Here is a 27,523-nt window from a genome sequence, read left to right as displayed (position 1 = left end):
TAATATAGGATTTACCAATAAAACAATCTGATGCTGGAGTTTTCTTTGTGGAAGGATATATGTTATTAAAATTTTGGAATAATTATAAATTCACAAAAAGTAGCAAAAATAATAGAGGGGTCCCATGTACCCTTTACCTAATTTCTCCAATAAGTAAATAACTTACAGAACTATAGTGCAAGATAAAAAACCAGAAAATGACATTGGTACAATGTTGGTGTTGAATTCTGTGCCATTTTATCACATCTGTGTATTTATATAATGCCCACCATGGTCAAGATACAAACCTATTTCATTACCACAAAGATCTTCCTCATGCTAATCCTTTATTATTACATCCCCCAATTGCCCTATACCACTTCTAATCACTAGAAGTCACTGATCTTTCTTCCACCTCTACAATATTATTTTAAAAAGTTATATAAAGAGAATCATATAGTATGTGACCTTTTGAGATTGACATTTTCTAATTCAGCATAATACCCCTGGAATTGATCCAAAGTATTGTATGTATCAATAGTTCTGTATATTTTTGAGCAGTATTCTACTGAAGAGAATAAAACAAGGTGTACCCTGTGATTTATCCAGATACTTCCCAGAGTCAAATTTCAAGCTGCAATGTAAAGAGTAGAAAACCGAACAGAACCTGGAGTCTCACTAAATAGAGAATACAAATATTGGATTTCAGAGAGTTGAAGGTGGCTAGAATTTTCAGAGAGTAAAAAATCAGCAGAGGAGACATGTCTTTTCTTTGGATGAATGATGAAGTCTGAATGCCTAGCTTAACACTCCCCATGTTTGAAGAAGTAAAAGGCTAAAAAGTTCCAAGTGTTCACATATCTTTAAGAGCACTCTGTCCCCATTAGATAGAATGGAGAGATCTCATGATAGAGAATATTACATTAAGTTCTAAAGGGCCAAACCATAATAATGAGGCTATATTAGAGCCTGACCAAGAGCTAACCTGGACTCAGAATAATAAGCAAAAGCTTAAAATCAATTATTAAAAAGAAAAAATAAATGATTCTCAAATAACTGAAGTGTCTGCCAGAATGAAACCCAACCTCCTAAGGAATAAAAAAAAAAATCCAGTTTTAAGCCATAAAAAATTAACAAAGAGGACTCAAAATAAATAAAGTTAGAAATGAAAGAGCAGACATTACAACTAATACCAGAGAAATATACAGTATCAGGAGACAACTGCAAACAAATATATGCCAACAAATTTGAAAACCTAAAAGAAATAGATAAATTTTTTAGAAACATAGAATCTAACAACACTGTATCATGAAATTTTTTTTTAAAATCTGAAAAGACTGAATTCTAGTAAGGAGATTGAATCAGTAATCAAAAACCTCCCAACAACTGAAGTTCAGGACCAAAGAGCTTCACTGGTGAAGTCTACCAAACATTCAAAGAAGAATTAATACCAATCCTTCTCAAACTCTTCCAAAAAAATAGAAAAAGAGGGAACACTTCTAAATTCATTTTTTAAGTTTGGCATTATTCTGACCAAAACCTGACAAGGACACCACAAGAAAAGAAAAGCACAAACCAATATCCCTGATGAACATAGATACAGAATTCCTCAACAAAATATAAGCAATACATTTAAAGAATAATACACTATAATCAAGTGGGATTTAATTTATTCCAGGGGTGGAAGGATTGTTCAATATCAACAAATTAATCAATGTGATGCACCATATTAACACAATGAAGAAAACAAATGATATGATCATCTCAATAGACACAGAAAAAGATTTTGGCATAATTCAACATTCATTAATGATAAAAAGAAACTCAAGAAAGTGGGTATAGAGGGTACTTACCTCAACTTACTAAAAGATATATATGACAAACCCATAGCCAACATCATTCTCAATGGTGAAAAGCTGAGAACATTTTTCTAAGATCAAGAACAAGACAAAGATGCCTACTCTTGCTACTTTTACTTGACATAGTATTGGAAGTCTTAGCCACAGCAATCAGACCAAAGAAGTAAATACAAGGACATGATATTATATGTATAGAGAGATAGAAAACCTTAAAGACACTACCAAAAATCTATTACTACTAATAAATAAATTCAGTGAAGTTGCAGAATATAAAATTAACATACAGAAATCTGTTGCATTTATATACACTACTAATGGACTATCAGAGAGAGAAATTAAGAAAACAATCCCATTTACAATTGCATCAAAAGAATAAAATACTTATGAATAAATCTAACCAAAGAGGCAAAACACTTGTACTCTGAAAACTAAGACATTGACAAAAGAACCTGAAGATGACAAAAGTAAGTGTGAAGATATACCATGCTTATAGATTGGGAGAATTAATTAATATTGGGAAAAAATGATCATATTCCTCAAGGTAATCTACAGCAATCCCTAACAAAATAACAAAACCATTTTTCACAGACTTGGAAAAAAAACGTACTAAAATTTGTATGGAAGCAAAAAAGGCCCCAAATAGTTCAAGCAATCTTGAGAAAGAACAAAGCTGGAGGCATCATGCTTCCAGTTTCAAACTATACTACAAAGTTACAGTAATCAAAATGCTATGGGGGACTTCCCTGGCAGTCCAGTGGTTAAGATTCCATGCTTCCACTTCAGGTGGGATGGGTTCCATCCCTGATCAGCGAACTAAGATCCCGCAAGCTGGGCAGTGTGGCCAAAAATTTAAAAAAAGAAAAGAAGACAAAAAACACTATGGTACTCGCATAAAAACAGGCACATGGATCAATAGTAATCAATAGATATAAGTCCAGGCTTATATGGTCAGCTAATCTATGACAAAGGAGGAAAGAATATACAATGGAGAAAAAGATAGCCTCCTCAATCAATGGTGCTGAGAAAACTGGACAGCTACATACAAAAGAATCAAACTCGACTACCATCTCACACCATATTAAAAAATAAAATGGATTCAAGATTTGAATATAATACATGAGATCATAAAATCCTAGAAGAAAGAGGCAGTACGCAATTTGATATCAGTCTTAGTAATACTTTCTTTGGCTCTGTATCCTCAGTGAGAGAAACAAAAGCAAAAATCAACAAGTGAGACTATATCAAACTAAAATCCTCTTGCACGGTGAAAGTAATGGCCAAAAAAATGAAAAGGCAACCTATCAAATGGGATAAGATGGTTGCAAAAGACATATAAGGGGTTAATATCCAAAATATACAAAACCTTATGCAACTCAACCTCAAAAAATAAAACCCAATCAGAAAATGGGCTGAGGAAGTGAATAGACATTTTTCCAAAGAAGACATACAGATGGCCAACAGACGCATAAAAAGATGCTCAACATCACTAATGAGCCGGGAAATGCAAATCAAAACCCAATGAGATACAATCTCAGTGTGGCTATTATAAAAAAAAAAAAGTGTTGGTGAAGACATAGAGAAAAGGGACCCTTGTACACTGTTGGTGGGAATGTAAATTGGTGCAGCAACTATGGAAAATAGTACAGAGATTCCTCAAAAAATTAAAAATAGAACTATCATATGATCCAGCATATCCACTTCTGGGTATTTACCCAAAGAAAACCAAACAGTAACTCCGTTGACAGATGAATGAATAAAAAATGCGGTATATACACACAATGACATATTACTACTCATCTATGAAAAAAAAAATGACATCTTGCCATTCACAACAATGGATGGATCTAGAGGGTATCATGATAAGTGAAATAAGTCAGACAGAGAAGGACAAATGCTATATGATCTCACTTGTGTGTGGAATCTGAAAAAAAAAAAAACAATAAAATGAAAGCAGACTAATAGCTAATGAGAACAAATAGAAGTTTGCCTAAAGATGTGGTGGGGAGGGGGCAAAATAGGTGAAGTGAATTAAGAGGTACAAACTTCCAGCTATAAAATAAATAAGCCAAGTGTATGTAATGTACAGTATAAGGAATAAGGTCAATAACATTTTAATAACTTTGTATGTGGACAGACTGTGGTCATCATTTCATAATATATGCAAATGTAAATCACTTTGTAGTACACCTGAAACTAACATAATATTGTATGTCAACTGTATTTCAATTTAAAAAAAGAGTTTTTACAAAAAAATGGAAAGTAGACATTTTAATTTTGTGGTTCTAGCAGCCACATGTGTCATCAAGAAATCTGTGTTCCCTGTAAGTGAACAGATTCAAGTTAAGCATATGCTTCCCTGAATAGCCCTACCAGGGAAATACGGGTCTGCTACTAAAATAGGATTGCCATTTAGAGCAGGTGGATTCAGCTATTGTTTTAGCCTCCTCCTTTCCTTCCCCAACACCTTTCAGGAATAAGAAGTTAGATGGGACCAATATACTTTCCTTATTCAGATGTCTCAATTCTTGATGGCCTTTGACCATGTAAGACAAAACATCTTGATATGTGGTCATTTCCTAGACAAAAGTTTCCTTAATCTGTGCATTTTTAAGGAACCAAAAACATCTGTTAAAATAACTAGCCACAGCTGAGATAGAAACTGAAATAGAACCTTCACAGACAGAACACATATTTAAAATCTATGTATACTTTTAGAACAAACTTGCTTGTTCTTTCTCAAGAATATGTAATAATGTAGGTAACAAGATAGAAAAGTTATGGGTTTTTGTATAGTATTTGTCAGTGGCCCCTTTGATGATTGTTGTGGATTCATTCAGCCACATGGCTATAGACAACCACATTAACTTTAGGTGTTTTACGTTATATTGAGGACCAACTTCAGAAAGTTATAAAGTGGGTAATTTATCTTTAGCCCACACACACATCAGGACTTCCCTGTTCACTCCAGTCATTCCTGTAGATTTCTCTATTCCTTTACTCTTATCATTTTCAGTAACTAGCAACAGTTAAACTCCTGACAAAGTGATAGTTGATAAGGCTTATGTTCTTATCCCTTTCATAGTGCATCTGTTACTTTGTAAAATGTAAGTAAAATACTTTTTTAAGACTAAAGCATATTTCTTTCAAATGTATAAAAGCAACATTTTCCATACAAAATTCTGAGGTTTGAGGAAACAATTTTGGCACAGGAATATTCTCAGTATGCAAGAAACCAAGCCCCACATTTTATCTATTCAGAAATCAAATGCTAACTGTAGACTGCTCTCCAGATCTCTAAACAGGATTTATACAGTTGAAGAATCAGAACCCCCAAATTCATAGGATATGATATCTCCTAAATGGTAAGCATCTTAGGAAATAGGTATCTTTGTGGACAAATTATTTTCATGGCAAGGACCAGGGATTAATATTCAGGAAGACATATCTCACACAACTGGGTCTGGTAGGAAGAGATTAGGGAAACTAGGAAAGTGAGCTAAAATAACTAGGTCCATGAGTTAATGCAAGAAGAATTGTTGCCAGGAAGATGACATATGTTAAGAAAGTTTAAAAAGGCATATTGTTTTCAGAGCATTCTGGAAGTGGTTAGCAAGACTTACTTAGAGAAATGAAAAAAAAAAAAAAAACAGTCTAGCATCATGAGTAAGATCAAAAGCAGTACTTCTATCTCTGAACTATCTGGAGTACCAATTAGGAACTCTGGCCTGAAGGACCATAAGGGAAATCTAGCCTAAGGATGAGGCAGGGGCTTGATCAAAGGAAATAAAATAAAAGCCACATAGTAAGAACTTTGGTCAGAATCAGTATGTTCTGAATTTCCACTCCTAGACATGATATAATAAACAACCAGATTTACTTTTCAGGCTTAAACAATAATAAACTGGCCAAAACACATGAAGCAACAGCTTTCAGATGCTGGACAAGTAGTACAGGAAAATGATGTTTGAGAGAAGGGAGACAAACAAGATGAGACTTAACAGTTGCCCTAGGCTACTACCTGGAAAGACTATGTCTTGATGTCTCAGGATTCACTCATCTCTGTCCATTTCTTTCTGTCCTTTTTATAATTGTGTTTTATTTTTAATAATCTCTTGCTTTGTCTTCAAACATAATTCTATTTATTTAAAATTTTAGAAAATTCAAAGTAATCTGTAATGACATAAAGCAAATCATTGTTTACTTTGAGCAGTGGATAAGAGACATTACACAGGGGTACAACAAACATTTCAAGGTGATGCAAATGTTTGTTACCTTAATGGTGGTTATGTTTTCTTTAAGGTCAAAACTCATCAAACAATACACAATATATAAACAGTTTATCTATCAATTATACCTCCACAAAGATATAAACAATAAAAGATGCAATGAGTGCTCTTTATTTTGTCCTTGTCTATCTACATTCCTTCCCTTGCTGATTGTAGTAAACCAAATAACCCCCAAAAGATACCAGGTCCTAATCCTTGGAACCTAAGAATGTTCCCTTATTTGTAGGGAAAAAAAAAAAAAAAAAAAAAAAGGTCTCTGCAGATCTGATTAAGTACCTTGAAATGGGAAGTTTACCTTGAATCACCCTTATGGGTCCTAAATGCTATCATATATACTCACAAATGAGGGAGATAAAGGGAGATTTGACAGAGAATGAAGTGAGTGAGGATTAAGTGTTGGCCTCTTTCCTCAAAATTACTTTTTTGTTTGACTTTCCTGCCTTCTTTTTTTTTTTTTAATCTATTTTTCCTTCTGTTAGTTTTTAAGTTATGCACTCCTACTATTTGTGTAGTAGTTAGCCCCAGAACCTTACCTGCATATTTAACTTAAACTCTTAATTTATCAATATATTTAACCCTCTTACCAAACAATACAAGCAGCTCTTTTTTAACTCTTAACATCTTTTCTCAATTTATATGCTATTATTGACTAGTGGTTCGGTTCCACCCTTTTGTATTCATAATGCCAAATATTGGACAATACTGCCATTCAAATGATATATACAGCCAATATTTACTTAAATTTACCCAGATGTTTGCCATTCTCTTTGCTAACTATTTCTTCTTGCAGCTTCCTTCTGAAATTTTTTCTCTGTTCTAAAGTTTATATTTTGTATGTGCTTTTATCTATTGGTAGCAAACTTTCTTCAGTGTTTGTCTCATTCTTGAAAAATTGTTTCACAGCATATGCAGGTTTTAGATTGACAGTTTTCTTCAAACACAATAAAATGGTCCACTCTTTTCTGGCTTTTATTGCTACTCTTGAGAAGTAAGCTATCAGTCTGTTATTCCTTTGAAGGTAATCAGTCTTTTCTTCTCTGGCTATTTTTTCAAGCAGTTATTACTGAGGTATATTCAACATACAATAAACTGTCCATATATAAAGTGTACAACTTAATGAGTTTGACATATATCTGTGAAATCATCACCACAATTAAGATAATGAACATATCTATCAAGCCCAGAAGTTACCTCATGCCCCTTTAAATCCACCTGTCACCCTACCCCATTACATGCTACCCCTGATCTGCTTTTTGTCACTATAACTGTTTGCCTTTTATAAGTGGAATCATATTTTATGTACTCATTTGTGTCTGGCTTCTTTCATTCAGCACATTTATTTTGATATTCGTCCATGTTATTTGTGTATCAATAATTAATTGCCTTTTTGTAACTATAGGAGGTGACAAATGTTAACTAAACTTATGGTAATCATTTAGCAATATATATATATATATATACACACACATATGTATATATCAAATCATCATGCTGTACACTTGAAACAATGTTTTACAATACAATATTAATGTCAATTATGTCTCAATAAAACTGGAAAAAATAGTTCAGAAAAAAAAAAGTAGATGAGCCACTGTGGCCACAAAAGTAGCAATTAGAGAGATGGAGGCCAAGCTAAGAAGTGAGAAGCTGAAAGAAGCCAGAAGCAACACACCACTATATCTAAGACAGATAACCAACAAGGACCTACTGTACAGCACAGGGAACTCTACTCAACGTTCGTGATAAGCTATATGGAAAAGAATCTAAAAAGGAATGAACATAAGTATGTGTATCACTGAATCACTTTACTGTACACCTGAAGCTAACACAAAATGTAAATCAATTCTACTGTAATACAATCAAAATATACTTTTAAAAAAGAAGCAAGGAGCAGAGCATCCAGTAGCCTCCAAAAGGAGAGCAGCCTGACACCACCCTCATTTAGACTCAGAGAAACTGATTTTGGACTTCTGATCTCCAGAACTGTGAGAATAGTTTTCTATTATATTAAGCTGCCACAGGAAACATAAAACTATCTTATCAATTCCCAAGGAATTAAATAATCTTCATATTCAGAAGTGATTTATCTGTGTCTGGTGTTGCTATGTTATTATGGTTTCATCTCCATTCTGGTCCTCTCTTCTGAATTTTTTTTAACTTTCTATGGTTTATTTATTTATTTATTTATTTATTTATTTATTTATTTATTTATGGCTGCATCGGGTCTTAGTTACTATGTGTGGGGTTTCTCTAGCTGCAGTGAACAGGAGCTACCCTTCATTGCACTGTGCAGGCTTCTCATTGCGGTGGCTTCTCTTGCTGCGGAGCACAGGCTCTACAGCACAGGCTCAGTATTTGTGGCAAATGGGCTTAGTTGCTCCACATGTGTGGATCTTCCCGGACCAGGGATTGAACCCACGTGCCCTGCATTGGCAGGTGGATTATTAACCACTGCACCACCAGGGAAGTCCCCTCTCATCTGATTTTAAATCATGAAATTCAGTTGTCAACTTGATATCTTCCCTTGGAAAATTTCAGTATTTCCAAAGTTGAACATCTTTCCCCCAAAACCTGCTCTCCACCCAACTTTCCCATCTGAGTTGATACCAAATCTGTCCTTCCAATTGCCAAGATCATTATTCACAATCTCTTATTTTCTCCTTACCACTGCACCTAATGTGTAGAGCAATCGTGTCGGCTCTACCTTCAGAATGTATCCAGAATCAGACCACATATTATCACAACTACCACTACCATTAATTTGGTTCAAGTCACCACTATTTCTCAATGGGACTAGAGAAACATCCTGCAGCTTTCCCCTTCTACCGTTGCTCTTCCCTAGTTACCTGTTAACATGAATAAGATCAAGTCACTCATCTTCTTAGAATGCCTCTCCATTGAACCCAGAGTGAATGCAATGTCTCTACATGGACTACCTAGCAGACCCGATTCCATCTGCCTCTCCCATCACTTCTCTAATATCCTCTCCACCCACTACATCCCAGTCACACTGGCCTCCTGGCTGACCTCAGATAGCTCGCCTGAGAGTCTTTGCTCTAAGTCTTCCTTTCACCTGGAATCCTTTCCTCCTAGATGGATCTCCAAGTCTGTTCTTAAATTTCAAACTCTCAATGCAGTCTGTCCACATGATTCTATCTAATAAAATAAAGTAAAAACCCTCATAGCTGTCATGCTCGGTTCCCCTTACCCTACTCTATTTTTTTTTTCTTTTTCCATAATACTCATAACCTTTTAAAAGCTATATAATTTTACTTATTTATTATATTTATTTTTCATTGTCTCACTGATGCTGGAAGGTAAGCTCCTTAAATATGAACACTTTTGTCTCTTTTTTTCACTGATGTGTCCCAAGTGTGCAGAACAATGCCTGCTTCAGAATAGGCATTCAAGAAACACTTACTGAACTGAAATAAATGAATTAACATTAAAGTTAAAGCCCTGTTCTCTGTAATTTGTTCTCACTTGAATTAAGTAGTATGACAAATGCAGGATCTGACAATATTTTGTTGACTATGAATTTGTAAGAAATGAATTTTGCTATTGTTCCAGTTAGTTTATATACAAAATATACTATCCAACCGTCTAACACAATGTCATTCATATGGACGCCACCTCAAATTGTGTAGGTAGAGGAAAATAAATTCACCTCTATGTGTTCAATAGTTTGGAGCCCAATTCTCTTTAAACTTTTCTAAAATATGCCACATTTTCAAAATGGTTAATTCTTTCAAGTTGAAGCAAGAACTTGCTAAACAATAGACTGAACACCTGAAAAACCAATAAACTTCCAAAAAAGTTTTCATTAACTGGAAGAAGTAGCCTAAAATATAAGAAAATTTGCTGCCCTCTTAAACAATTGTATGAGCACTTGGTCCATACAAATACTCTGCTGAAATCTAAATTCCCTCAGCAAAAACTATTGGAAAATAAGTATGTTTTCATGACAGTGAGAAATTGTTCTGTGTTCTGACAAGTACTTTAGGAACAAAGAAAGACAGCAGAACACAGTACAATTCGCTTTAAAATTCTCTACTGGTTCAATATAAAATTATTAGACTTCTATAAATATTGTTCTTCTTTTGAACACCAGACATAATTAAAAGTTGTGAGATTGAATGACATTGTGTTTTCCATTGCCTTTTCATAGTTTAGGTTTTTACATACAACTATTAAAATCACTTTGTAAGTCAAAGTACTATGGAGGCATTATCATTCCTTCATAATTTTAGGTTGCTATCTCTGCAGATTCTAGGATACAAAAAAGTTTCCTCAAGGTTTTGGACTAGAAATAAAACTATATTTGTACTTCTCTTTGTACTGCATGGTACATAATGGAGCTATATACATAGCTGATATTTAATAAATATTTATAGTTGATATTTAATAAATATTTACCTACATGGAGCTATATACACAGTTGATATTTAATAAATACAATGATTGTATAATGATAGTCACCTGGATTTCTCAATAATACCCCAAATAAATATTTGAAAAATAAGATTTTTTTTTCAAATACCTGCTTGTAATTGCCTATTGCTTTAGGCTATTCTTCTTCAGCTACTATTCCCATCAGTGTCCTGATTAATGCCACTAACACTTCTTCCAGTTTTTTGCCTAAATTGTGTCTCTCTTTTATCAAACATATAAAAGAAATTTCAGTAAATGGCTCCATTCATTCGAATCAGTAATTTTATACACTGTTCAGCCCATATTGAGTAAGGTACAAACTCAGTACTATTTCGATAAACTTTAGGATGTATAGACTTACTGAAACTTAAAAGGAGAAGTGAAATTCCTTGACATTTAATCATATGGTCTTTAATTGAAGGGTTTTTTTTTTCCAATGATGAAAGTTACAAAGAGAAGGTAAACATTTTTTTAGTGTGCTGGTTTAAATAGTACCCACCAAAACTTCATATCTTTCCTAGAACCTCAGGATTAGAACTTATTTGAAAATAAAGTCATAGCAGCTGTAATTAATTCAGTTAATACAAGTTCATACTGGAGTAGGGTAATTATCCAATATGTCCTTATAAGAAGGGAATAAGAGAGATACACAGGGAAGACGGTGATATGAAGTGGAGCAGAGTTTGGGTGATGCAGCTACAAACCAAGGGAAGAGCAAGAATTTTCTGCAACCACCAGAAGATATAACAAGGCAAAGCTCCACCTCTAAAGCCTCAGAGCAAGCATGACCCTGCCAACACCTTCGTTTCTGGCTTCCAGCCTTCATAACCATGAAAAAATAAATATCTATAGTTTTAAGCTACCCAGTTTGTGGTACTGTGTTACGGCAGCCCCAGGAAACTATTACACTTAGCTTTTGCTTAATCAATGTGTGTGCAATATGAAAATCTATAATTTACACCATGACCTCACCCCCTTTCCCAACCACCCTGAGTGAAAAATTGGATGTTTTAATAGATTTCTGTTACAAGAAATATAGCATACCTTTTAGATATGTCTATGACTATATTTCTGTGATTGTGTCTAGTCACTTCAAATCTGAGACTTTGAGGAAATTTATTTCTTTAAATGGTTATATATAAATGATTACATATATACATTTATATATGATTACATATATGCAATAAATAAATGATTACATATATTACATGTATGCATATATACATATACATCTAATTCAAATTGAAAAACAGAAATACTTGAAAATTAAACCCTTCCTTTGGAGGATTCATTACTCACAGTAATGACTGAGCCTCAATGAAGGTTATCCATTGACAATAAAACAGCTTAAAAATGGGACACTCCAATTTTGGATCTAGGGTTTTAATGCAGTATTTTGCACAAGTTGGTTTTCACATTAAGTAATTAACATACATCTGTACACTATTCTTATATTTTTCAATGTTTATTTCACCTTCCCAAAGGATGCAATCTCCCCACATCTGAGTCTCCTTCCTCTCCCCAACAGCTCTACTTTTAGTCTAGAAAACTCCTTCTCTGCACCCCAAAACCATATTTTCAGCCTAGAAAACTAGCTTTAAAGAAGATGACTAAAATATATTGTAGACATTATCTTGCCCACACAAATGGTCTTCTCTATATACCCACTCCATGAGAAATAATACTGGGTAAAGGAATTCTACTCTAATAAGATAAATGGGATATATGTTTTGCTGTTTTTAAGAAACATTAAACAAAAGTATTTGTTCTCTGCTCTAAGAAGAGCAGAAACACTGATTTTCCCATCACTCCCTCCACAAGAGCACCCTGCTGGAGAATTTACAGGCCATGAAGGAGAAGCTGGATGATTACATCTATGGCTACTATTGGCATTATTTTATTAGCTGGTAATTACGTATTTCCTTCAAAGTTACCACTCATTATGCAGGAGATAGTGTGTTGTTGTCCCTTCTTGTCCAACAACTAGATATTTTTAATTGCTCTATGATTTATATACTAAGCAGCATTTGTGTGTGTGTACCTGTGTATATTTTCATCTTAGCAGATTGCACATTTCTACTGCTTCTCTGAAGACTGGAAAAAGAAGTGCTGGGATGTCCTAAAAAGTGTGATGACAGTAAATTGACTGAGACCTACTGGACTAAAGCGCCTGGTGGGCTTAAACATATCTAGGTTGTCGTTCTATATTATAATCATTTTTTTTTTGGTTATTTTTACCCATAGATAGCATTCATTTAATATTCCACAACAATATTTTAAGCTTTCAACACTATGATCCATTAATTACATGAACATCTTTTGTCCCTACCTTCATCAGTTCTTAAGTGATTTTAAGGTAGATTGAATATCAAGGTGTATTTGGCCATCTTTGGTTGACCGTATTTGACAGAATGGCATGTAATGATATGTAATGAAGAACTCGTGGTCACGTAATTCATGCTTTTCTGGTTTCCCTCTGATTATTTATAACTTTCTGTTTTCTTATATTTCTTTAAAAATAATCTGGAAATGAAACTAAAGCTTTGTATAATTCCTTCCCATAGGATGTCTTCTAAAGTCAGAACAAAAAAGATAGCACTGAATTAAGCTTTTATTTCAGCCACAAATTTGAAAGTAGATATAGGTTAAGTGAAGGAATATATATGAAAGTGCATTGTGTGCTCTAAGGTACTATAAAAAAGCTGGTTGTAATAATTACAAATAGTTATAAATTACATCAAAACTGGACTTTAAGGAAAAAGGTCTCTGTAACATTACTTTATTATCACTATTTTGATGAGTGAATTAACACATGTTATGATTGACAAATTAATTTAATAAACTGGTCTATTAAAATATGTGTGGGCTTTATTTTAGTTGATGCTAGAAGGTCTGAAGCAATTCTTTCTACAGAAATGTTTTTGTTTTAAATCTTGAACCACTCTATCTCTTATGCAATAAAACCTTAAGTCTTTGGGGGTTAGAGAGGAAATTTTGAAAATATTGGATATAGCACTCTGTATTTTCAAACTCTTTTGCTATTTGTAACTTACATTTGCCTTAAGTGTGCTTTTCTTTTATCCTGCAAGTATGGAATAAGTATCACAGGTTAAAGTTTTTATCTAGAGAAAGTTACATTTATCATAATACAGTTGTCTTCCTATATATGTATATTGTGTATGTGTACATCAGTCTAGGAGTTTTAAAAATCTGTGACTTAGTAGCAATAAATACATGTATGGCGAGTATTTATGTAACCATTTCCAGCTGCCCATAACTTCAAAATACAAAATGATATTTTTGAAGAAACATTCAACCGTGCTTCATTTGGAGACCCTAAATACGTTATTTACTTATCCACGTGATGTTATTTAAACATAGTAAATATGCTTTAGCCCGCTGTGTTCAGCACTTGAGTATCCTTGATAAGTCTGAATATGCCATTGAAAGTAAGGAACCACTAGTGGGTGTTGAAGGAGATAAAGTTCCTGTGTTTAGCCACTGAAGGAGAGTGGACCTTTGGCCCTAAAAAGGATAACACATATGGTAGTGCTTTGTAAGATGTGCAATACAATTTCTCTCAGTACCATTTTGCCTCAAGCAGCCCCTGGGTTAAATCCTCCAGAACATTCACCGTGTTTATTTAGATACAATCACACTCGATAGTTTATTCTTTGCCAATGATAAACATATAGCAAGCAATTATTATAAAGTGAAAAATTCCAGGACACAGTTTTACAATTTTGAGAGAAATATACTCAGGTAAATCTGATTTCTAAAGAACATACTTTAAATACACATAGATGTTTACATCAATACCATAGAATTTAGGACTTAATTAGTATATGGATGGATTCAGCATGATTATTTGATGGAAAACATAGTGTTATAAACTTTATATTTCACAAACTAGGAGAGATTTGACTATTTTTTAAGAAGTTGGGATTCTTCCAAGGGAAAAGTAGTGTCTAGAACAAGCCAATTTTTATACATTAGGCTCTGACCATTAATCTCCTACAAAGCTGACTTTAGCAGTTCTTGTTACATTTCTTCCCTATCCAATGGATATGAAGATTTGCAAAGATTAAATTAAATCCAAGGCCCTAACCCACAGAGTCTCATCAGATTCTGCTCCTGTACTGTCATAACAGTGCATTTCCCACCTATTGATAATTAGGTCTCTACTGTGCTTCCTGTTTTTAATGGGTGGATAATATCTAGCCATGCCTTTGTGAGCTTTACCTATTTCCCATGAGGCATGTCTTCTCTCCTCCCTCTAGCTAGAATTGTATTACCTCCACTGGCTGACCCAGGCTCGTCCCTGGTTCTCTGACCTCCTGATGTCAACTGTTTAGACATGGAGATATTCTACACTGTATGTATGCTCTTACTATATGTTTTAAATATCAGCACTTACACATTGATCTGAACTTGCTTACCAATGAGCTGATGACATCCTCACCCAATGTCTATTTACCAATATAATCCCATCATATGATCTACAAGATCGTAAATGAGAGGTTATTCCTAAGACTGACTATAAATTGTTATAGCTTTATATTTAACTGCCATTAAAGTGTGGGTCATACACCAACTCTACCTACTGTATTAGAAACTTTGACTGAGAAACAACAACTTTTTAATGATATTTGCAGAAATGCCTACTACAGGGATTTAAAACACACACCAACAAAATATAGAAAGTGACTACTGTTTATTAGATGTCTGGGGTGTTGTTCTAGGGAGTGACACTATTGGGTGGACACATGACTATTAAATTGTTGAACTTCTTAATCACATACTGAAAATAAGCTATAGTGAATTATATAAGGTGTTTAAACAGATGAATAATGTACACACTGCTATATTTAAAAGAGATAACCAACAAGGACCTACTGTATAACACAGGGAACTCTGCTCAATATTCTGTAATAACCTAAAGGGGAGAAAAATTTGAAAAAGAATTTTTTTAAAAAATAAAAAAAAATAATGTGGCAGAATTTATGATTTAGAAAGTTTCCATGGAGAATGGAATAGGAATGGAAGAATAGAGTGGGAGAAGCTCTTGGAGAAGAGCCTGGAAAAACCTAGGAAGGTGGACAAAAATAGATATGCACTTATATGGATGAGATAACACACAGGATTTAGTAGAAAATTTTAGATAAAGGGATGACTATGCCACCAGATCCCAGATTTGGGAGTATAACTAACTTCGAACTTCCCAAATATGTTTCTGAGGCTATTGAAAGTTTCCTTCCTTTAATTAGAACTAGTTTACAAAGAGCAACGTGGCAAAATCTGCAGCTGGAAGAAGGAACAGTAGACCCAGTTCTAACAAGAGAGGCCTGGTGAGGACAAGGAAGGCAGAGGCTGACAAATTTCATCACTAAATGCAGAAGGAATAAAAGGAAGAGCAGGTGTAAGGTGAGGAGTAAGAGTGGGAACAGGTCATCAGACAGTCATTTGGGAACAGGTCATCAGACAGTCACTTGGGGATTATGTTGAGTTTTAAGTATTGTGGGGCTTTCAGGTAAAGAACTAGTGGAAAATTGGTATCTTGAATATGTAGTAGATTGCATTGAGTGATGAGAAGTGAAGAAGTGAATGTAGTTGACTCATTCAAGTTTAGCAATGAATACATTTCTAACTGGTTGCATAAGAAGGAGAGTTTACATATTTTTCTAAAACTTTCTTCTAGGCTTGGGAAACTCAAGAAAGTTAAGAGGCCAATTAAAAAAATAAGTGAAAAGACAGTCTGTTTCCACATGTAAGGAGCTCAGAAGTTGCCACGTCATCCTAACAAGTAAAAAGAGAAATGCACTGAAAAACCAACAGCTCCTCTTGCATCCACAAAACAGGGGGAGCACAGAAGGCAAACCATTGCCCCCAAGATTGGAGAGACAGGCAGGTAAATACAGAAAGTCATAGTTGAGTGGAGCAGAGTCAGGAGCAGAAACCACTGTGAAAACCAGTGCAGGGGCAGGAAAACCTCAATTGTAATTGACAAATCACTGGAGGGTGAGTGTGGACAACTCCTGGGTATCCCAGTCACGGGGGCGCCTGACACAAAGTCATGAGATATACCTCCAGGAGCTCAACCAAGTTCCCACAGTAAATATCAGAGAAAAATCCCCTCATGCTTCCAGCAGGAGGAGGGAAAAAGAAACCATTTTGAAATATGCAGAGTACTCCATTCTTAATAAGGCCTGCCTTCAGGGGAAACTAGTTAACCAGAGCCTAGCTGCTGGAGTATTTTTGGAGCTTAACTAAGGAAGGGATACCTAACTTTAGCCAGCTGTAGCCATCTTGTCCCAGCTAAGAGGGGACAAAAAACTGACAAACACATGTGAAGTTTACAAACCAGAGGCAGAGGCCAAAAAAAGGCTGATAGTGTAACACAGGGCTAAAGAACACTTTGCCTCCCCTCACATCTCACCACCACATCACTAAAGGCCTACTTACAGCAGTTCCTTTCATACAGTATATCATGTCTGGTCATCAGGGAAAAAAATCACAAGACATACCAAAAGAAAAAAATAAAAATAAAAAGACAGTGCAAGCATTAGAATCAAGACATGGCAGGGATTTTGGAATTATCAGCCCAGGAATTTAAAACAACTATGACTTATGGATAAGGTAGACAGCATGTGAGAACAGATGGTCAATGTAAGCAGAGATGAAAATCTAGGAAAGAGCCCAAAAAAAAAAAAAAAAATGCAAGAGATCAAAAAAAAAAAAAAAAAAAAAAGACCTGCAACAGAAAAGAAAAATACCTTTGATGGTCTCATCAGACTGGTCACAAATGAGAAAAGCATCTCTGCTAGAGAGATGAGCTAGAGAACATATCAACAGAATCCTTGAAAACCAAAAAGCAAAGAGAACAAAGATTGAGAAAAACAGAACAGAATATCCATGGACTGTGGGTAACAAAATGTGTAACACGCATGTAATAGAAAAGCCAGCAGAAAAGAAAGAGAGAAAAGAACAGAAGAAATATTTAAAGAAATGATGACTGAGAATTTCCCCAAAATTAATGTCAGACACCAAATTCCAGACTCAGGAAGAGAACCCGAGAACAACAAACAGGATAAATATAAAAACATTACACTTATGCACCTTATCTTCAAGCTACAGAAAATCAACAACAAAGAAAAAATCCTGAAAGAAGCCAGAGGCTGGTGAAATACCTTACCTATAGGAGAATAAAGATATTATATTTGACTTCTCAAAAACCATGCAAGCAAGAAGAGAGCAGGTGAAATATTTAAATTATTGAGAGAATAAAAATAACCCACCTGTCTGGAATTCTGTACCCTGTGAAATTATCCTTCAAAAGTAAAGGAGAAATAAAGACTTTCTCAGACAAACAAAAACTGAGGGACTTTTTTGCCAGTAGACTTATCTCGTAAGAAATGTTAAAAGTAGGTCTTTAGAGAGAAAGAGAATAATATAGATAAGGAAAGAGAATTGAAGAAGAAATAAGTAAAGGTAAAATAAAAGCTTTTATTCTTAATTGAGCTAACATATCTTATTTTCAAAATGATAAATATAAAATTAAAATTAAAATAAATAAAATTCTTCACAGTAATAGCAACTTTTTATTATGTATATATATATATGTGTGTGTATATATATGCATATATATGCTTATGCATGCTTACATATAAGTGAAATGAATGACAATGAGAACCCAGGAGATAAAAGGAAGAAATTAGGATTATTTTGTAACTATAAGGTATTCACACTACCCATGAAGTTATTTAAAAGTGAACCTCCATTGATTGTAAATGTATATTGCAAATTCTAGAGCAAACACTTAAAAAAGTAAAATAAAAAAAAAAAGCAAAACTGATACGCTAAGAAAGAAGAGAAGATGGGATAAAAAAATGCTCAATTAAAACCACAAAAGGCAGAAAATTAGTGGAAGACAAAAACAGCAATAAAGAACAAAGGCAACACAGAGAAAACAGTGACAAATATAGTGCATATTAACCCAACTATATCAATAATCATTTTGAATGTTAATGGTCTAAATGTACCAATTAAAAGAGATTGTCAGAGTGGATCAAAAATACCCAACCATATGTTGTTTACAAGAAACCCACTTTAAATATAAAAACACATGTAAATTAAAAGTAAATGGATGGAGAAAAATGTATTATGCTAACACTAATTAAAGGAAAACAGGAGTAGCTATATTAATTTCAGGCAAAACAAGCTGCAAAGTAAGAAAAGATATCAGGGGTTAAAGAAGGGCATTATAAAATGATAAAGGGGTGAATTCTTCAAGAAGATATAACAATTCTTAACATGTATATGCCTAACAGCAGAGTGTTAAATTATGTGAAGCAAAAACTGGCATAATTACAGAGAGAAAGAAATGAATCCACTATCATAGTTGGAGACTTCAACACCCATCTATCAGAATTGCACAGACTCAGCAGGTAAAAAATCAGTAAGGACACAGCTGAACCCAGTATCATCATCAATTAAGTCAATATAATTGACATTTTTATAGACTACTTTATCCAACAACAGCAGAATGCACATTCTTCTTAAGCTTACATGAAACATTTACCAAAATAGCCCAAATTCTGGGTTATGAAACACTCCTTACAAAATTTAAAGTAATAGAAATTATACAATTTCTGACTTCAGGGCAAAATGGAATTAAACTAGTAATTGCTAACAGAAAGATAAATGAGAAGTTCAAATGAAGTGAATATTAAACAACATGCTTCTAATAACACACATGTCAAAGAAGAAAACTCAAGAGAAATAAAATATTTTGAAAAAAGTGAAAATGAAAACACAACTTATCAAAATGTGTGGGATGTGGTAAATGCAGTGATCAGAGGGACATTTATATCATTGAATGCATATATTAGAAAAGAAGATCTAAAATTAATCATGTAAGTTTCCATGCTAGGAAACTAGAAAAATGGGGCAAATTAAATTCAAAATGAGCAAAATGGAAAAAAAAGAAAGAAATCATAAGAATTAGGACAGAACGGAAATCAATGAAACTGAAAATAGGAAATCAATTCAGAAAAATCAATACAACCCAAAGCTGGTTCTTTGGAAAAAATCAATAAAATCAGTAAGACTTTAGCTGGGCTAAATAAGAAAACAAGAGAGAGATGGCATAAATTAGTAATATCAGAAATGAAAGAGAACACATGGAAATTAGGAGAATAATAAAGGAATACTATGGACAACTCTATGCCCACAAATATGATAATCTAGATTAAACAGAACAATTTCTTGAAACACAAGCCTGCCAAACTCATAGAAGAAAAAATAGGTGATCTGAATAGGCCTATATCTACTAAACAATTTTAATAAATAACTAAGAACTTTCCAAAACAGAAAGTACCATGCCCAGATGGATTTATTGGAAAACTCTACCAAACATTAGATGAAGAAATTATACCAATTCTTTATAATCTCTATTGGCAGGCAGAAGCTGAGGGGGTGCTTCTTAACTCATTCTATGAGGCCAGAATCACCCTAATATCAAAACCAGAAAAAAGACATTATAAGATAAAAAAATAAAACGCATCTCTCATGATCATAAGTACAAAAATCTCAACAAAACATTAGCATATCATACCTCCAAAATTATAAAAACAATTATACACTAAAACCAGGTGAGATGTATGCTAAATATGTGACTGGCTTAATATTAAAAATAAATTAATGTAACACATAATATCAACAGACTAAAAAAAGAAAAATCACATGATCATATCAATAGATTCAGAAAAGGCATTGACAATATCCAATGCCCATTCATGATTAAAAAAAAAAATCTCTCGGGAAATAGGAATAGAAGGGAACTTCCTCAATTTGATAAAGAATAGCTACAAAAAAACAAACAGAAAACAAACAAACAAAATCTACAACTAACATCACACTTAGTGGTGAGAAATTGAAGCTTTCCCAGTAAAATCACAAAAAAGGCAAGAATGTCCCCTCTCACCATTCCTTTTCAACATCATACTGGAAGTCCTTGCTCATTCAGTAAAGCAAGAAAAAGAATTAAAAGTATAAAAATTGGGAAGAATGATACAAAACTGACTTTGTTCACAGAGAACATGATTATGTATATAGAAGTCTGAAAGAATAAAAAGCAAACAAACAAAAAACCCACTCCTGGAATTAATAAGAAGTATAGCAAGATTTTAGGAAACAAGTTTAATATACAAAAGTCAATCGCAAAGGGAAGTCGTTCAAGATGGTAATGTAAGAGGAGCCCGGACTTACCTCCTTCCATTGACACAACAAATATGCAGTTGCGTATGAATTAATTCCTTCTGAAAAGAATCTGACAACAGGCTGAACATCTATTTCCCAACAAAGAATAAACAGGACCACATTGATATGAGTAAGAGAGGCAGTGAGACATTCTGGCCAAAACCCTCTGCCCTGATGGAGTAAAATATAATAGGGAGGGATCTCACCAGGTGGGTGCTTCTCCAAGAGGAGTACCCCACATCAGGCACCCTGTCCCTGGAACCTACACCAGAGAGATGAGGTCCTAAAATGTCTGGCTTAGAAAACCAATGAGGCTGACATCCAAGGGTCCCAAAGTGCTATAGGAAACAGAGACTGTCCTGTCCTCTTAAAGGGACCATGTGGGGTCTCACTCCCTACAAGAGCCAGCAAAACAGGAGTTTGAAAAGTGCCAAGACTATCTGTGAAGGGAGAGCCAATTGTGAAACTAAAAGCATAGCTAGAGGAACAGGGGAGGGTGGAAATGTTCCCTGGAGATGAAGGCATTGGTGGATTTCATTGTTCTAATCCCCACCTAACCTACTAGCACAGGTGGGCAAACTTGGATGTGGGAGCAAGCAATCATGGCACTATCCCACTTGCTGAAGCTGGAGAGGTCCAGCGGCTGCAGCACTTCCCCTCCTCCTTGGTTGTGGCAGGTGGGCATGAACTGTTACAGCATTCTATACTCTAGTTAAAGTCTGCAAGTGTGGGTGGCTGTGACACTCCCCTGCACCCTGGCTGCAGCTGGTGGGTGACAGTCACAGTATCTGCCCACCCCTCACCTGTAGCTGATGCATACACATAGACAAGTCACTCTAGCTGCATTGCTGAAACCCACACTTGCATGTGTTAAGTCATTTTGTCTTTCTGAAGCAAGAGAGCAAGCCCCTTCAGTTGCCTATCTAAATCCAGCAGGTATGCACAATCCACACTGGAGATATCCCTCCATCACCTAGAGAGCTGGCATTTCTAAGCTTCATGGGACAGTAACAATTGGAAAAATAGTTCTTATCCCTGCACAGATGCCAACTGCACCACAACCCCAGTCTTCCTGTAAAAAAAGCCTCTACTTAACCTGGAGCTTCACCCTGAGGGACAGACTTTAGGTTTAATGCATTTCTAGAGCTCAGGAGCTGCTCCCAGGGAGCATAAGCAGGCAGATACCACCCCTATGCACCCCTATGGCTTCATTACAGCTCGATGAGGCCTCTCAGAAAGGAGCTTTTACACTTATCTGGAGTCCCAAATTTTATAACTGTGCACTCCACATCTCCTGGATAGTGGCAGCCAGGTATTATCATTGTTGCCCTATGGGACTGTATATATTTGCATACTTTAGCTGCAGCCTGAGTGTCTGGCTTCCATCAGGCTGAAACTAGGGTAAATGAGATTCCTCCACTTGGAACACTAACAGATCTTGGCATACTCTCAACAACAGGGGAATATTAAGAATAAAGCAGGGGGTATAGACAACCACAAAAATTCGAGACAACCAAGGTTAAATGAGAGGGATCATCACCTACACAAGGCTACTCCTTCAAGATTGAGATAGGCATTAGTTTTGCCTAAAACATAGAAGTAAAAATAAATAAATAAAACCACAGAGAGTCAAGAAAATGAGTAAACAGAGAAATAGTTTCCAAAAAAAGATATAGAAATAAGTAATCACCTGATAAAAATTTCAAAGTAATAGTAACAAAGTTGTTCAAGTAACACAAGAGAAGAAAGAATGAACACAGTGAGAACTTCCACGATGAGTTACAAAATATAAGAAAGAACAAATCAGAGCTGATGAACACAATAACAAAGAAAAATACACTAAAGGGAATCAACACCAGATTAGATGATATAGTGATCTGGAAGACAGAGTACTGGACATCACCCTATCAGAACAGCAAAAAGAAATAAAGAATTTTTAAAAATGAGACTAATTTAAGGGACTTATGCGACAACGTCAAGCATACTAACATTTGCGTTATCTCCCATAAGAAGAAGTAAGAGAGAAAGGGGCAGAGAATCTATTTGAAGAAATAAAAGGTGAAAACTTTCTTAAGTTCTAGGGATGGAAACAAATTTCCAGGTCCAGGAAGCACAGAGAATCCTAAACAAGATGAACCCAAAGAGATCCACACCAAGACACATTATAATGGAAATGACAAAGATAAAGAGACAATTTTGAAGGCAGCAAGAGAAAAAATACTAGTTGTGTAAAAGAAAACCCCCTTAAGATTATAAATGCATTTTTTTGGCCAAAACATCACAGGTCAAAAGGGAGTGCCACGATATATTCAAAGTGCTGAAAAGAAAAACTTACAACCAAGAATACTCCACCCAGCAAGATTATCACTCAGATATGAAGGAGAGGCAAAGAATTTCCCAGACAATAAAAAACTAAAGGAGTTCATAACCACTAAACTGGCCATAATACAAAAAGAAACATGTACCATAATGTTCATTGCAGCACTATTTACAATAGCCAGGACATAGAAGCTACCTAAATGCCCATCAACAGATGAATGGATACAGAAGATGTGGTACATGTATACAATGCGATATTACTCAGCCATGAAAAGGAATGAATTTGAGCTATTTGTATTGAAGTGAATGGACCTAGAGACTGTCATACAGAGTGAAGTAAGCCAGAAAGAGAAAAAGAAATACCATATGCTAACTCATATATATGGAATCTAAAAAAATGGTACTAATGAACCCAGTGACAAGGCAAGAATAAAGATGCAGATGTAGAGAATGGACTTGAGGGCATGGGGTGAGCAGGGGCGAAGGGGAAGCTGGGATAAAGTGAGAAAGTAGCACTGACATATATACACTACTAAATGTAAAATAGATGGCTAGTGGGAAGCTGCTGCATAACACAGGGAGATCAGCTTGGTGATGGGTGATGACTTAGAGGGCTGGGATAGAGAGGGTTGAAGGGAGACATAGGAGGGAGGGGACATGGGGTTATACACATAAATACAGCTGATTCACTTTGGTATACAGCAAAAACTGGCACAACAGTGTAAAGCAATTACATTCCAATAAAGAGCTTTAAAAAAAATAAAATAAAAAAATAAACTGGCTTTACAAAAAATGTTTGCATGGAAAACAAAAAGGTTTTACTAGAAATAAAAAATAATACGAAAGAAAAAGAGTCATTGGTAAGAGCAAATATGTAGTAAAGGTGGTGGATCAAGACTTATAAAGCAACATTAAGATTAAAAGACAAAAGAAGTACAATCCACTATAACTACAATAAGTAGTTAAGGGATTTTCAAAATAAAAAGATGTAAAATATGATGTGTAAAATATAAAATGTGGAGGAAGTAGTAAAAATGTAGTTTTTTTAGAGCATGTTCAAACTTGACTATCAGCTTAAAATAGGCTTATTTATATATAGACTGCTATATATAAACCTCATGGTAACCACAAAGCAGAAACCTATAATTAGATACACAATAAATTAAAGAGAAACATATCCAAATATAATACTAAAGAAAATCATCAGACCAGAAGAAAAAAGAACAAGAGAAGAAGAAAGGAACAGAGAAGAATTACAAAAATAACCAGAAAACAATGAACAAAATGGCAATAAATATGTACCTATCAATAATTACTTTAAATGTAAGTGAACTAATTGCTCCAATCAAAAGGCATAGGGTGGGGGCTTCCTAGGTGGCACTGTCGTTAAGAATCAGGCTGCCAATGCAGGGGACACGGGTTCGATCCCTGCTCCAGGAGGATCCCACATGTTGTGGAGCAACTAAGCCCATGTGCCACAACTATTGAGCCTGTGCTTTAGAGCCCATGAACCACAACTATTGAGCCCATGTGCTACAACTACTGAAGCCCATGTGCCTAGAGCCCATGCTCCGCAACAAGGGAAGCCATGGCAATGAGGAGCCCATGCACCACAAGGAAGAGTAACCCCCACTCAACGCAACTAAAAGAAAGCCCATGCACAGCAAAAAAGACCCAACACAGCCAATAAAATAAATAAATATATAAACTTATTAAAAAGAAAAAGGCATAGGGTGTTCTGAATTAGTTAAAAAATCACATCTTGGGTCAAAAATCAAACCTCAGCAAATACAAGAAAATTGAAATCATATCAAGCATCTTCTTAGACCACAATGCCATGAGACTAGATATCAATTACAGGAAAAACACTGCAAAAAATACAAACACATGGAGGCTAAACAGTTCACTATTAAACAACCAAGAAATCATTAAAGAAATCAAAGAGTAAATCAAAAAAATCTAGAAACAAACGACAATGAAAACACAACAACCCAAAACCTATGGGACACAGCAAAAGCAGTTCTAAGAGGGAAGCTTATAGCAATACAGTCCTACCTTAAGAAACAAGAAAAATATCAAATAAACAACCTAACCTTACACTTAAAACAATTAGAAAAAGAAGAACAAAGAAACCACAAAGTGAGCAGAAGGAAAGAAACCATAAAGATCAGAGCAGAAATAAATGAAAAAGAAAGGAAAGAAGCAATAGCAAAAAATAATAAAACTAAAAGCTGGTTCTTCGAGAAGATTAACAAAATTGATAAACCATTAGCCAGACTCATCAAGAAAAAAAGGGAGAAGATGCAAATCAACAGAATTAGAAATGAAAAAGGAGAAGTAACAAGGGACACCTCAGAAATACAAAGATCAAGAGAGACTACTACAAGCAACTATATGGCAATAAATTGGATAACCTGGAAGAAATGGATACATTCTTAGAAAAATACAATCTTCCAAGACTGAACCAGGAAGAAATAGAAACTATGAACAGACCAATCACAAGTACAAAAATTGAGGCAGTGATTAAAAATCTCTCAACAAACAAAAGCCCAGGACCAGATGGATTCACAGGCGAATTCTATCAAATATTTAGAGTAGAGCTAACACCCATCCTTCTCAAACTCTTCCAAAATATAGCAGAAGGAGGAACACTCCCAAACGCATAATATGAGGCCACCATCACCCTGATACCAAAACCAGGCAAAGATGGCACAAAAAAAGAAAATTACAGGCCAATATCACTGATGAATATAGATGCAAAAATCCTCAACAAAATACTAGCTAACAGACTCCAACAGCACATTAAAAAAATCATACACCATGATCAAGTGGGGTTTATCCCTGGGATGCAAGGATTCTTCAATATATACAAATCAATCCACGTGATACATCATATCAACAAATTGAAGGATAAAAACCATATGATCATTTCAATAGATGCAGAAAAAGCTTCTGACAAAATTCAACATCCATTTATGATAAAAGCTCTCCAGAAAATGGGCATAGAAGGAAATTGCCTCAACATAATCAAAGCCATATATGAGAAACCAAAAGTCAACATCGTTCTGAATGGGGAAAAACTGAAAGAATTCTCTCTAAGAACATGAACAAGATAAGGGTGTCCACTCTCACCACCATTATTCAACATAGTTTTGGAAGTTTTAGCCACAGCAATCAGAGAAGAAAAAGAAATAAAAGGAATCCAAATTGGAAAAGAAGAAGTCAAATTGTCCCTCTTTGCAGATGACATGATATTATATATAGAAAACCCTAAAGACTCTACCAGAAAACTGCTGGCACTAATTGATGAATTTATTAAAGTAGCAGGATAGCAGGATACAAAATTAATGCACAGAAATCTCTTGCATTCCTATACACTAACAATGGAAGAGCAGAAATTAAGGAAACTCTCCCATTCACCATTGCAACCAAAAGAATAAAATACCTAGGAATAAACCTGCCTAAGGAGGCAAAAGATCTGTATGCAGAAAACTTTAAGACACTGATGAGGGAAATCAAAGACAACACAAACAGATGGAGGGACATACCATGTTCCTGGATTGGAAGAATCAACATCGTGAAAATGACTATACTACCCAAAGCAATTTACAGATTCAATGCAATCCCGATCAAATTACCAATGGCATTTTTCACAGAACTAGAACAAGAAATCTTATGACTTGTATGGAAAAGCAAAATACCCCGAATAGCCAAAGCAATCTTGAGAAGGAAAAATGGAGTTGGTGGAATCAGGCTTCAAACTATACTACAAGGCCATAGTGATCAAGACAGTATGGTATTGGCACAAAAATTGAAAGGAAGATCAATGGAACAGAATAGAGAACACAGAGGTAAGCCCAAACACATATGGACAGCTTATCTTTGACAAAGGAGGCAAGAATATACAATGGAAAAAAGACAGCCTCTTCAATAAGTGGTGCTGGGAAAGTTGGACAGCTACATGTAAAAGAATGAAATTAGAATACTTCCTAACACCATACATAAAAAAATCCTCAAAATGGATTAAAGACCTACATGTAAGGCCAGCCACTATAAAACTCCTAGAGGAAAACATAGGCAGAACACTCTATGACATCCATCAAAGCAAGATCCTTTTGGACCCACCTCCTAGAATCATGGAAATCAAATCAAGAATAAATAAATGGGACCTCATGAAACTTAAAAGCTCTTGCACAGTGAAAGAAACCATAAACAAGACAAGAAGGCAAGCCTCAGAATGGGAGAAAATAGTTGCCAATGAAACAATGGACAAAGGATTAATCTCCAAAATATACAAGCAGCTCATGCAGCTTCATACCAAAAAAGCAAATAACCCAATCCACAAATGGGTGGAAGACCTGAATGGACATTTCTCCAAAGAGGACATACATT

The sequence above is a fragment of the Hippopotamus amphibius genome, chromosome 6, assembly GCF_030028045.1.
Source record: "Hippopotamus amphibius kiboko isolate mHipAmp2 chromosome 6, mHipAmp2.hap2, whole genome shotgun sequence".
In the NCBI taxonomy this organism is placed as follows: domain Eukaryota; kingdom Metazoa; phylum Chordata; class Mammalia; order Artiodactyla; family Hippopotamidae; genus Hippopotamus; species Hippopotamus amphibius.
The sequence above is the reverse complement of the archived record's forward strand: the minus strand, read 5'-3'. Positions refer to the sequence as shown.